General features: G+C 34.6%; 1 pseudogene; it reads left to right on the top strand.

The window, feature by feature from the left end:
- The first annotated feature begins 5,025 nt into the window (after window positions 1-5,025).
- LOC117705694 (large ribosomal subunit protein uL6 pseudogene) lies at window positions 5,026-10,522 on the top strand (annotated as a pseudogene).
- The last annotated feature ends 556 nt before the right edge of the window (window positions 10,523-11,078 follow it).

Raw genomic sequence — 11,078 nt, 5'->3', positions numbered from 1 at the left:
GAAGGTTCACTCACTCTGGTGTAGTAATTGACATGGTTGTTTTCTGTGAATGCTTTATCTCTTAACCTCATTCTTGTTCTAACTGTAGAATTTGCCTTAGCAGATGCTTTCAACAGTTGCTGCTTATATTGTTGAACTTATAGCTGTAGGGTCTGATAAGGATCTATGCCTCTCTCCATGTGGTCTTTATAATGTATTTCTGTCATCCAAATCAGGGTATCCCCTTGGTTTCACTTCTCATTTTTTTCCCCATTCTGTCCATGGAGTTCAGTTAAGCTTTTACTCATTTACTTGTAAATTTTTCTTTGATAATTAGTAGAATGTTTTAATTATTCTTTATTTTTAAGTTCCAAAATTTATATTTTACATGTTATAGATTTTGCTATGAAATTATATGTGTGCTCTTGCAAAAAGCTAGCCAAGGATATCTTTTGTTCTATTAGATTTCTTTGTCCTTTATTTCCCATTTTTAGACAATTTTACACAGAAAGGTATGCTTTCTTTCAATAAGGCCCATTTTCAACTTTGGTCTAACTGGTTCTATCACTATTTAGCCAAATTTCCAAGTAAAAGTAAGCTATATACACTAAAACTTCCTTTGTAATCAGAATTCTATAAATTTCATGGGCATTTTCCCCTAAGACACAAAAATATATCAAAGGTAATTATACAGAAAATGGGAAAGCTCTTTTATAGTAATCTTCTGTGAGTCTGCTTTAAATTTCTCCAGAAATTTGGTAAGCACTGGTTCTAGTCTCCAAATATTCAACTGATATTTTTATATCATTTCTAGTTGCAGATTACATGAAAATTAAAACATGGTTCTGGGGAAATTCTGAACCTGATTGCTTTCGTAAAGGTCCTGTTCAGCTTCTCTTAAAATATAATGTTCTTCCTCTCTTTTATTCCTTTGAATTTTAAAAGAGTATGGCTTAAATTTTTAATTTTTATGTTTTCCTAATGCATCAATGTTTTCATTTCACTTATGTCTATCTAACTGTTACATTGGTATTGTTACCAAGTGTGGTAACATACACATGACCTACATGTGTTCATAGCACTTGGGGAATGGACAACGAAAATCACAAGTTTGAGGTCAGTCTGGGCTATAAAGGAAGACTTTCTTTAAACAAACAAACAAACAAACAAAGAAAACAAAAAAGAGAAAATAACAAGAAACAGAAGGAAGAAAAAAAAAGAAGGTAAGTAAGAAAGAAGTAATGAAATGTATAGAAAACTTATGAAAAATATAGAAAGTTTTTGTGACCCCTAGGCTTGAGCAAAAGAATACAGGCTAGCTGTTTCACTAGTTCTACCAAGAAAGCAGAACTAAATGTGAGATTTTAGGTCTTCACTGCCCCAGTACACATTCTACATTCAGGGAGGGGTACATTATTCCTGAGTCAGAGGATACTTGCTGGATTCACATTCAGGAGAGGAAGGGAGAGGCTGATTAACATTCCTCAGACCCCAGGGAAGAGAACCCACCTGTGGGTGGGAAAGGCCCAAAGTACAGATGGTTGGACAAGGTTATATTCTTGCAAAAGATGAGTGTACAAGATGTTTCTGTGTGACTCTGACTGAATTATGGTTTGGGACTTTTTTGAGACTTTCCACTGCTTTTATGTTATGTTTCCTTAGTTATCCCTTCACACCCTCCCCTCGTTTGTGGGTTCCCCTATATAAGACCACCCCTAAACAGACTGTCTTGTCAATTCCTCTGCTCCTGTGTGAGTTATGAGTCGACCATCAGCTGGTTGATCCCGTGATATACCTCTTGCTTATTGCATCTAGATTGGTGTCTTGTGAATTATTGGGTGTCCGTGACATCCTGAGACTTGAGTAAGGGACTCCTTTCTTGGGGATCTTTCAGTAATATTTTTAAGAAAACTACTGTTTTTATGGCCTAGTTTATATTTCACATTGTTTTATATTGTTTTGCTTACATCTATTTTTCAATTATGAGATTAAAATAGCTTTTTAGCATTCTAATAACCACTACATTTTCTAAGCAAATGTAACTATACTAAACACTGTGCTACATTCCCAGGTTTTCTTTTGTTTGTTTTGTTTTGATTTCATTTCATTTTATTTTTCTTAAATTGTGTTTGTGCAAACACATAAGCACAGGTGTCGGTGTAAGATAGAAGAGGGTATCATATCCTGAAGCTTTTTAGGTATGTTCCATCTATTCATAACATCTCTAGTACTTTTGTCAGGAAAATATGTGAAACTTTGCTGGATGCCTTTCAACATCAATTGAAATGATTATGTGGCGTTTGTTCTTAAATTAGTTTAAATGTTGTGTTATATTCTTTGATTTATATATGTTAAACTAAGCTTGCATTTCTGAGATAAATCTGACTTGAATGTAATGTTTGATCTTTTTAATTTGATATTGGACTTGCTTTATAAGTGTTTTCTTGACAATTTTGCAAGTATGTTGATAAGTAAATTAGTCTTTTGTGAGAATGACTGGTATTTTCCAAATTAATCTACACATTTAATGCAATGGTTATCAAATTCTGATATTATGTTTCACAGTTTTTAAGTAAAGCAATGAGCAGCATTCTTATGGAACTACAACAGACTACAAATAGCCAATAAAATCTTAACAACAACAACAAAAAAAACAAAATGAAGATAGACTATTCAACAAGTGCTGCTGTCAAAAGTTGATATTTATTTAGAGATGAATAAAATTATATTTGTATCTTTTATTTTGTAAAAAAATCTATTCAAAGTACATCAAATACTTTATTTAAAGGTCTGAAAGACTATCTCACAGAAGGCATTCCTGGATAACACATAGGAGTTCTCAGTCAATGCACACTGAAACTTCTGGAACATAATTTTATTATTTCTTGTTTCGGTGTTTAATTGAAATATAAATATATTATTTTAACTCTCTTGCAGCCCCCTCCCAAGTCATGTTTTCTCCCCATTACTACTTTTCAAATTCATGACACCATTCTTATACTTTTGTAATCCAAATAACTAATTAAGTGTAACAGGTATTCTGGAGGTTTTTGGAGAAGAATAATGGCGAAAGAATTCATACACAAAAGAGATTGTATTATTATCTGTTCAGGTTGAGTACCTTTGGCTTTTGAGCACATTTTTGCTTGTTTTCTGTTCAGAAGTCTTTTACAGTTGAGAAAATTTTCATAATCATCATATTCAGATTTATCAACCCATTTGTGGTCACCACAAATAGCCTAAGAAATTTGATTAAAATTAGAAGCCTGGGAGAATTATAGTAAAATATATAGATTGAAAATGGGAGAAAACTGGCTTGTTGAAGGAAATAATGACAATAGTTACTTGTGCTTCATAACCATTTGGCTGTGCATGTTGTGAGTTAATGCATAAAATCCAGTTGTGACACGGAATGTTCCCCTGTGAGTACTCTGCCTAAGCTTAGTGATAAGCACTACAATTTTTAACTTGTGCAAGTGTCTCATTTCAGTAGTAAGTTATACAATTAATCTGTCACTCAATTTTCAGATGATGCTAAGTCTGAGATAATGTGCAGAAGGGTAGATAGATGCCTGCAGATGCCAATCCTGGTTATTTTGTTAATTGTCTGATTACCTCTGAGGATATACAAATTCTCCTTCACTTTCTCATAGAGACAAAGTAGAAATATAAATTCTTGGTTTCTACATTCAAGAGACTTGAAAAGACCACTTTACTTCTAGTATATAGTTAAGTTTAAGGGTTGAAAGTTTAAGAGATCAGACTGGAAATGCAAGCTCTTTATTTAGCCACATAGACAGCAACTACAAATACACACCTGAGAAAGACATTAATTTGTATTGTCATAACTATGGAATACAACATTTGTGTTGTACCTTAAAAGAAAGCTTTTCCCTTTCTTGGCCTGAAAAGACTTCTCCACCTTAATACAGTTTACATTTTGCTTGAACCTAAGATATATATATATATATATATATATATATATATATATATATATATTATGCACACACACACACACAAAGTGAATCTCTCCTACCTGGTAACTGTCAGATTCAACCAATGAGTTTCGTGCACTTTGGGTCAAACAGAAAAGAAACAGAAGGCAACTAATTTTAGTTTAATTGATACTGCTATATCTACAAAATTTTCTTTTTCTCATGTGTTTTTCACATTTCATCTGCTTAGAAATCTTTTTCCCTGGAGTGATATATAAAACAGATAAAGATGCAGACTTTGAAGGATGTCATATGGACCACATCCAACTGAGTATAAAATCCAACATCTGGGAGGAAGTTAAATTTTGATCCAGATTCTGTTATTGCCTTAAAATATTGCTTAGAGAACATCTCATTCCTCTGGGATTCCAAATACTCTTCAGATTGGAAATGATCCTGACAGCTTTCATATGGGTAGAAGAGAAAGGAAAAACCTTAGCTTAAAATGAATTAGGCAACCTTGCAGAGATTATAAAACTATTGTGAAATATAGCTAAAAAAATACAATTTATTATTAGAAATACTGCTGATAGGCTACTCATAAAAAATGTATCATATGTATATTCTGGTTCATGTAATTACAAAACCAGTTATTGGAGACTCAGATCAAGTAAGATACTTATTCCTGTCTCTAGGACTTAACCAAATTATTTGGAACAGCTTTTAAATTAGTGATTTCCAATGACTACCACGAGTACTAAAGGTTGCTCAGGCTCATAATGATATTCATAAATTCTGAATTTTAAAATGGAGATGAAGATTTATTGGCTCAAACATAAACATTTTTAAGTCTTCATAATCGAGTTTTTCAAATTCAGTAGCTCTCTTTATTTTGATAATATTCATTTGTTCCCTCAAACTCCTTCCGGATACATTTTCTTCCATATTTCCCAAATTCTGCATCACTTTTTTTTTCTTCCAGAAAATGAGTTCCATTTGGGCTGCTCAACAATTTTTGACAGTGAGATTTGTCATGGAGCTTGATTGACCTACAAGAGCCATACCTTTAAAGAAAATTGATTCTCCCTCTCCAACCACCCTCCAACTAGCAATGATAGAGAAGTACCTTACTGAGGAATGGCACTCCGTACATACTTCTTCTCACCTCACTGGGATTTTGCTTAGTTTGAGCTTACAGAGGGCTTGTGAATATTGTCACAACCTTTTCAGGTTGATGCAGGCAATTTTCCTGCTGTGCTCAGAAAACATTCTTTCAGTCATTCCTCACCTTTGGCCTATCTTTTTCAGAGAGCTCTGTATTCTCTGAGAAACGAAATAAGGTAATTCGTACTTTTTTTTGTACCTTTTCTTTCAGAGTTTATGTCTGAGATAATAAAATAAATTTAGTTTTTTAGCTCTTGTTTTCTTTCTACAAAAATGTTGAATAGAACTGTATTTCTTTACATATTTCTTTATTTAAAAATTTAACATTATTTCAATTAAGTAATGTAGCTGTTTAAAACAAAAACTTTTTAAAGCATCCCAATAGAGCAATGAAGGATTACTCTTATCTGGTTATCCTCCATGAATAAAAACCAGATTGTGTGTAATTTGAATCCCACTGGTTTGACACCAGAGTCAACAGAAGCCTATCACCTTCCTAAGTGTCTTTAAGACCTGACAGGTTCCCTTTAAAGCAACAGCTCTAAGACAAAATCTTGCCAACCTGTTGCCAAACATGTTGATCTACTTGAGAATCTCAAAATAATGACAAATGGATGCACTGGCCATGCAACAAAGAATTTGAAACCCAGAAGACAAATGACTTTCCAAGTACCACTTCTTTGGTGTGACACAGCACATTCCCTTGTTACCATTCTAGGAATATGGCTCCTGTTTCACACTCAGACACTTATCAAGGTTTAAATTTTACCAAATGTTTGTATGATTTCAACTCAGATTATTTTTTTGCATGTTTATTAGTCTTATAATCTGTGAGATGGATGACACAAAGAATAAGATCCAAATAATGTATGAGCTAGCATGGCACACACAAATCATCCACATGGGTTTTTAACTCCCAGAATGCACTTTTGTGGAAAGAAATATGTGCTATGTTTTTAATATTGAAGACAAATATTCAAATATAGTCAGGACCTAGATAGAGCTTACACCAGCAAGTGGGTAAGAAACTCATTTTTGTGTCTGAAGTCCAAGGCTCTGAATGGGCTGGTCAGGCCTTAGCTAGATGCACTCACCCAGTAGCCATCAGCAGACTTCTCAGGTATTCAGCTATATTCAATGTGAAGTAAAAAATATCCCAAGTCTTAAACCAAAATGCAGGCTCTGACCCAGAAGTACGAGTTTAACTTTCTCTTTAAATAAAATAATTGGGGAAGAGAATCAAACTTGAAAAACAGTAACACTTATTTTGGCAAGATAGCAACCAAAATCTAAAGTACAAGCTATTATATTCAAATTAAAAGGCATTAAAGAATAAACCATAATATTGGGGAGGGGGAACACATCAAACACAAGATACAGAATTTCTAAACATATATAATATATCAATTAGTGAGAGATTCTTCTACTTTTTGTAAAATTACTCCTCTTTTGTCAATTAATTGTTGAAGGAAATTAACATTTGCATCTCTTTTAAGAATATTAAACAGAGACATAAATTCTTTTGTGAAGAGCTTAAAATAAGATCTTTGTTTTAAGATGAATTGTTCTATAGATCTCTGTTAAATCCATTTGGTTCATAACTTCTGTTGGTTTCACTGTGTCTCTATTTAGTTTCTATTTCCATGATCTGTCTGTTGATGAGAGTGGGGTATTAAAATCCTCCACTATTATTGTGTGATATGCAATATGTGCTCTGAGCTTTAGTAAAGTTGTTTTTATCAATGTGGGTGTCCTGGCATTTGGAGCATCAATGTTCAGAATTGAGAGTTAATTTTGAAACATTGTGCTTCACTATTTATTGTTACATTATTGTCCTACTAGATCTTTGGAAGATAAATATACCTTTTTCTCATTCACAGGCAAGAAAAATATAATTTATAAAAATGAGGAATTTTATAGTCACATATTCAGAGACTATAAAACTAAATGCAGAGCCTGGATACCATGTAGATTTCTCTCAGCAACCTGGAAGCTTTAGTAAATCCCCTGCCACATTAACTATACTGTTACTTTTTTCATGTCCTCGATTCTTCAGCCCCTGAACCACTTGCCTCCTAATGCATCCTGCTTAGTGTAGATGGCACACTTCATTTAGTGTCTCTTATATGTTTAGTGTTTGGCTTTGGCCTCTGTCTTTTGGAACCTAAAAGTCTTATGAATTTTGTCTTATAGCCAATGTGGCTTATGCTCAATTGAAAGCAATGTATTCTGAAAGATGGTTTATTTATTAAACCATTTAATATTAATAGATCACACAACCCAGTATAAAGTATTTTGTCTAGAACTAAGGTCAACTTTACTCTACATGTTTTTTCCAGTTTTGATGAGCAGCCTAGTTGTCAAATGCAAGAGCCATTCTATTGCCATTTGTAAGGGCTGCAATACCTTGGAGGACATGTCAGTGAGCATTTAAACTCAAGAAGTAGTATTTTAAGTGTCTACCATATACCTTGTTCAGTGGAAGGACATCTTTTGATATTATTTCCTAAGATACTGGAAAGTACAGAATCTTGTGTTAAACTCAGACCTTGGAGTCTCCCAGATCACCAAAGACCACCAGGAGTCCAGCTTTCATGCAAAAGCAAAGAGTCTATTCAAGCTCTAGCACAGACATCTCCAACATTTCCAACACAGTGTATGGGTATGGAAGGTGCTCAGATGGTGTCAGCCTTATCTTTTATACAGTTTAAGCTGGGTAAAGTGCTTTCTAACTTGTCAGTTACATGATTGGTTGGCATTTTAGAAAGCATAGTTTACAGGAAATTTTAGATGACATCATAAACTTTGCTATAACTTGAGTCACTTGCCATGACCATGAAACTGACCATTTTCTCTTATTAAGGGTGGGGTGGCTGTTACTTTGGGGGTGCCTTTGTTCCTGGAATAAGCTGTGGGTTTTTTTCAGTTTACAAGTTCAAAGTGAGGACAAGCTGGACCTAAGATGGAGTTTAAACACAAAATAGAATTAGCTGGTCCTGAATCTTGGAGAAAATAGGTAGTAATATTTAACATATATGCTATGGCTTTGAAAATTATAGAAAGCATTTGATGGGAAGAGAGGGTGGAAAATGATTTAATTGTAAATACACTATTCTCATGAGTAAAATTGTCAAAAAATAATTAAAAACTAACACTGCTACCTTAAAATAAGTAACTCCATCTAGTCCAGGAAAATGTGAAGAAGTGGTAAAAGTTCTGAATAAATAGTCGGCTTTGACTTTGTTGATTTCACTTTTTCTTAGGGCAGCCATTCCTCCATTTAAAACTTAGATGACCCATTTACTTCTGCATAGTGATTTACTTTTCACAGATATTTTCTCACGTTTCCCATAAAATTTTATGACATAAACCAAGCCTATTTTTCTTCATTACCTTTATATTTTTTGTGGTGAAATACTCTAATCAAGAAACGTAAGGTGCCAAAAAGCATATTCTAGCTCACACTTCAAGGCTATATCCCATCATCATGGCAAAAATTTGACACATCTGCTTACATTTATGTCTGAGTCAAGATGCTTATGCTTAGATGACTTTTTTTTTCATTTTATAGAATTCAGGATCCAAGTACAAGGAATATTTCCACCCACAGTAGGTAGATATTCTCTGTCATTTGAACTAATCAAAATGATTCCCATAGGTATGCCCAGAGTACAATTTCCTTTATCATTCTAAATCTCATGCAGTTGACTATTGAAATTAACCATCACAACGATTTCATTCTAACATCTAGAAAAAAAGAAATTTCCAGAGTGTTCCTAATCATTAGTTACTTAGATAGACTCTAATATATGGTAATCAATGAGGTTTGACTTTTCTTTAAAAACAAACAAAAAATGAGAGAAAAGTGAATACAGATTACTGTTTATCAGACTTACCAATGTGACAAAACATCTGACCAAACAACTTAGTAAATTATAGATTTACTTTGATTTGGGTTTCATGAAACTCTGCCCCCAGGTCTTATCTGGCTCTGCAAATTCTGGTCCTATGATGAAGTTGAGCATTGGTGGTGGGCATATATGGTGCAGACTACTCAGTTTATGGTAGAGGGTAAACAGACAGTGGAATGCAGGAGTGAGGAGAAAAAAAAGGAAGAGAGAGAGAGAGAGAGAGAGAGAGAGAGAGAGAGAGAGAGAGAAAGGCAAAAGAGTAAAGAAGTATAAGAAAAAGCGCACCAAGATGCAGCCAATAAGGTTTATTCCCAGTGACCTTTTTCTAATCCAGCCCCACTTCCTGCTCTTTATTACATCTCATCAATACTGGCACATTGTAAACACATAAAGAGATTTATCTTTTGTTGAACCAGAGTCTTCAGAATCTAATATCTTCCTACAAGCCTACCTCCTGGCAACCAGACCACCTTTATATGAGCCTATGAAGAATATTTTATTCTGAAATCATAATAATATGTTAGTGGCTTAATGTTGCATTCCAACTTTATGGGTTTTGCTGTATACTTTGGACAGGCTTATGCATTTATTAAGTGGAGTAGACATATGGAACATGTAGTTCCTTAATCCTTAAGACTACCCGTCCATGAGTATCTCCTCTGGATCATGTTATCTTGTTAGAATATGATCAATGATAGGACCTTGCTTTGAGATGGTAGAGAAGATAGCAAGGGAAAGTACTCAGAAGCCATCTTAGATACTGTCTCCAGTGTGTAGTGTCTTATAGCTGTTTAGAATTGCTCACTTAGCAGCAAGTCTTTTTTTTTGTGTCCCATGTGCCCTGATATTACTTTTCCTTTGAAGTATTCTCATACTAAAAGCATTTGATGGAGAATACAACAGAATCTTAAAAAAAACAGTTGTGTGCTCTTTGCCCCATCTACTGCGAGACTGAAGACCATTCTCAGCAATCAGACTGTCAACATTCCATAAAATGTCGACATCACTCTGAAGGGGCGCACAGTCATTGTGAAGGGCCCCAGGGGAACTCTGCGGAGGGACTTCAGTCACATCAATGTAGAGTTGAGTCTTCTTGGAAAGAAAAAGAAAAGGCTCCCTCTGGGTTGACAAATGGTGGGGTAACAGAAAGGACCTAGCCACTGTCAGAACCATCTGCAGTCATGTTCAGAACATGATCAAGGGTGTTACACTGGGCTTCCATTACAAGATGAGGTCTGTGTATGCTCACTTCCCCATCAATGACATTATTCAGGAGAATGGGTCTTTGGTTGAAATCTGAAATTTCTTGGGTGAAAAATATATCTTCAAGGTTCGAATAAGGACAGGTGTTGCTTGTTCTGTCTCTCAAGCTCAGAAGGATTAATTAATCCTTGCAGGAAATGATATTGAACTTGTTTCAAATTCAGTGGCTCTGATTCAGCAAGCTACAACAGTTAAAACAAAGATATCAGAAAGTTTCTGGATGGCTTCTATGTGTCTGAGAAGGAAACCATGCAGCAGGCTGACAAGTGAGTCCTCAGTTTTTCTTAGCTCCAGAAACAAGATCCTGATCACAAGTATAATTTGGGCTCTTTGAGGACAATAAAGGACTTATGTATTAAAACAAACAAACAAACAAACAAACAAATGAAAAAACAAGTGTGCTTGGAATTTTATGTCATTAGTGAAAGCTTTCACTATCTTCAAAGTTAAGTGTGAAGGTAATGATACACAATTAAAGTCTTGCCCTCCTCTTAGACCATGCCTTGTCATTCAAAGGCTCCTATTATATTCCTTCCAACTGACATTTGTAGAATAACTCTATACTCATGGATACTCCGTATCAAGAAGGTAGATTTTTAACTTATCTATTTTCTTACCATTTTACCCAGCGTTTAAGTATCTATACAGATCACCAGAAACTGAAGGGCTGAAGCTGGCCCAAGTCACAATTCATCAATGTTCAACACAACAGGTACAAGGTAGGAAAGCACAAAGGAAAGCAGCGTGGAAATGGCTTCTGATGGAAGTTCAGTGAAGCAGAAAATGAGGTCACTGTCATATTGTTTGGCCCCAATTTTCGACAAAT

This window comes from Arvicanthis niloticus, chromosome 3, assembly GCF_011762505.2.
Source record: "Arvicanthis niloticus isolate mArvNil1 chromosome 3, mArvNil1.pat.X, whole genome shotgun sequence".
Lineage (NCBI taxonomy): Eukaryota > Metazoa > Chordata > Mammalia > Rodentia > Muridae > Arvicanthis > Arvicanthis niloticus.
Note: the sequence above shows the minus strand (reverse complement) of the source record. Positions and strands in the feature narration are given on the sequence as shown.